Below are 3,223 nucleotides of genomic sequence, written 5' to 3' on the forward strand. Positions count from 1 at the left end.
CTGCGCTAAGATTTTGCAAGCACTCGTCGAAAGAATCCCCGAACACAGAAAAATTATCCATGAACACCTCCATATTTTGACCAATCATATCAGAGAAGATAGCCATCATGCATCTCTGAAATGTGGCAGGTGTACCACATAACCCAAAAGAAACTCTTCTGAAGGAAAAAGTATCAAACAGACAAGTGAATGTAGTCTTTTCCTGATCTTCTGGAGCAATAGTATTCATGCCCAGCCAACCTGTCAAGCATCTGATCAATAAAGGGAAGAGGGAAGTGATCCATCCTCGTTGATTTGTTCAGCTTCCTGTAATCCATGCAAACTCTCCACCCCGTGACTGTTCGAGTAGAAATGGGCTCATTCTTTTTATTAGCAACCACTGTGATGCCTCCCTTCTTCGGCACACACTGAACTGGGCTCACCCAAGAACTGTCAGAAATGAGATAGATGATCCCTGCATCTAGCCATTTAAGAAATTCCTTCTTCACGACCTCTTTCATGATCGGATTTAGCCTTATTTGTTGCTCAAAAGTCGGCTTACTTCCTTCCTCTAGCGGAATTTTATGCATGCAATAAGAAGGGCTGATTCCCTTGATATCTACTATAGTCCATCCAATTGCCGATTTGAACTCTCTCAGAATTCTTAAGAGCTTTTTCTCATCACTACCTGAAAGGTCAGATGCAATAATAACAGGAAAAGTAGATGCATCATCTAAAAATGCATACCTGAAGTGTTCAGGCAATGGTTTAAGCTCGAGTATAAGAGCTCCCTCAATAGATGGCTTCAGACGCCCCTTAGCATTTTTGAGTTCTGGAATTCCAAGAGATTCAAAAGGCATATCCAGCCTTCTCTTCCAAGGATAAGCATTCAAATACTGCAACTGCTCATCACCTTCATCATCTTCACTATCTGAATTTCCCAACAAGGCCTTCTTTAAGGCATCAGACCTTAGCATTTGATCAAGTTCTGAAGAAACCACAGGTCAACCAATTCCACTTTTAAGCACTCCTCATTATCTGTAGGGAATTTCATGGCATTGAATACATTAAAAGTTACATCCTGATCCATTACTCGCATGGTGAGCTCACCCTTCTGCACATCAATCAAGGTTCGGCCAATAGCCAAGAATGGTCTTCCAAAGATTATGGGAATCTTTTTATCCTCCTTGAAATAATGAATTACAAAGTCATCAGGAAAGATGAGCTTGTCCACCTTGACCAAGGCATCTTCCACAATGTCTCGTGGATATGTAATAGAACGATCGACCAACTGCAAGAACATATATGTAGGCTTTGGATCAGGTAAATCCAACTCCTTGAAGACAGACAAAGGCATCAGATTGATGCTAGCACCCAAATCACATAAACACTTGTCGAACGACAACTTTCCGATGGTGCAAGGAATGGTGAAGCTTCCAGGAGCTTTAAGATTCAGAGGCAACTTCTGTTGCAGCACAGCACTGCATTCCTCCGTAGGAGCAACGGTCTCTAAGTCATCGAGCTTCACTTTCCTTGAGAGAATACCTTTCATAAACTTCGCATAGCTTGGAATCTGTTCAAGAGCTTCAGCAAAATGTATATTGATGTGAAGTTTCTTGAACACCTCCAGAAACTTAGCAAATTGCTTATCCAACTTATACTTCTACAGCCTCTTAGGAAAAGGAGGTGGAGGATAGACCTGTTTCTCCCCTGTATTACCCTCAGGAAGAGTGTGTTCCACAGTTTTCTTCCTTGGTTCCACTTCTGGTTCCTTCTGCATATATTCTTTAGCCACAACTTCATCTTCTGGAACTAGAGATTTTTCGGGGTTCGCAACCTTCCCAGACCTCAATGTAATTGTCTTTACCTGTTCTTTTGTTTCCTTCTTGCCTGGAACTTCTGTGTCACTGGAGAGTGTTCCGGCTTATTGATTCAGCAAGGCAATGGCAATCTGCCCAATTTGATTCTCCAAGGTCTTAATAGAAACCGCTTGACTCTTGCACATGAGCCTCAATTCCTCCAATTCAGATTTTTCATTAGATTGTTGAAGTTGGAGTTGTTGTCTTTGTGCATACCGCGGTTGTTGAAAATCAAGAGGGTTAAATTGCTCTGCTGCATACTGCTGATAAGGCTGTTGCACCGCATTCTGATTGTTGCTCCATATTAAGTTAGGATGATTGCGGTTGTTGGGATGATAAATGGTTGGAACTGGTTGATGCGGCCTCTGAAAGTTGCTCACGAACTGAGCTGATTCACTAGATATAGCACACTGCTCCGTCTCATGCACACCAGCACAAAGCTCACAGACACTTGTAATCTGATTAACCCCATAATTAGCCAACGAATCCACCTTCATTGTTAAAGCCTTAAACTGAGGAGCTATAGTAGTAGCTGCATCCACCTCCAGAAGTCCTGCTACCTTGCCTTGAGGTAGTCTCTGAGAAGGGTTCTAGTATTCATTAGCAGCCATCAGTTCAATCAACTCATAAGCTTCATCGTAGCTCTTCGCCCATAAGGCTCCACCTGATACTGCATCAAGCATGGGTCTAGACTGTGCTCCCAAGCCATTATAAAAACAGTTGATAATCATCCAGTCAGGTATCCCATGATGAGGACACTTTCTAAGCATCTCCTTATAATGATCCCTAGCTTCATATAAAGACTCTCCCGATTGCTGTGTAAATTGAGTGAGAGCGTTTCTAATTGCAGCTGTCTTTCCCGTAGGGAATAATTTAGTAAGAAATATTTGAGCAAGATCTTCCCAAGTAGTAATAGATATTGGTGGTAGAGAGTGAAACCAACACTTAGCTTTATCCCTCATAGAGAATGGGAAAAGTCTCAGCTTAACAGCATCTTCAGAAACGTTGTTAAATTTGAAAGTGTCGCATATCTTGATGAAATCTCTAATATGCATATTGGGATCTTCCATTAGAGAACCCCCAAACTGGACTGAGTTCTGTACTATCTGAATCGTGATAGCCTTAATTTCAAAAGTATTAGCCATGATGGTTGGTCTGACAATGCTAAACTGAATATCATTGATCTTCGGTTGAGAGTAATACATCAAACCCTTCGGATTCATTGTTGGTTCACCCATTTGAATAAAAACTTCTTTCTCAACTTTCTTAACTTCTTTAAAAACTTCTTCTACTTCAACTTCTTCCTACGCTTTATCCAGTGTTCTCTTTCGAGATCGAGAACGCATTAGCATAAACACTCTCTAGAGTACCTGAAATACCAACAA

At 41.4% G+C, this 3,223-nt stretch overlaps 1 non-coding gene across 1 annotated transcript; it reads left to right on the top strand.

The window, feature by feature from the left end:
- Positions 1-2,579: 2,579 nt before the first annotated feature.
- Positions 2,580-2,686, top strand: LOC141694207 (small nucleolar RNA R71). The gene has a single exon (XR_012563532.1). It is a non-coding gene; the product is annotated as a small nucleolar RNA R71 (small nucleolar RNA).
- The last annotated feature ends 537 nt before the right edge of the window (positions 2,687-3,223 follow it).

This window comes from Apium graveolens, chromosome 10, assembly GCF_009905375.1.
Source record: "Apium graveolens cultivar Ventura chromosome 10, ASM990537v1, whole genome shotgun sequence".
NCBI lineage: Eukaryota > Viridiplantae > Streptophyta > Magnoliopsida > Apiales > Apiaceae > Apium > Apium graveolens.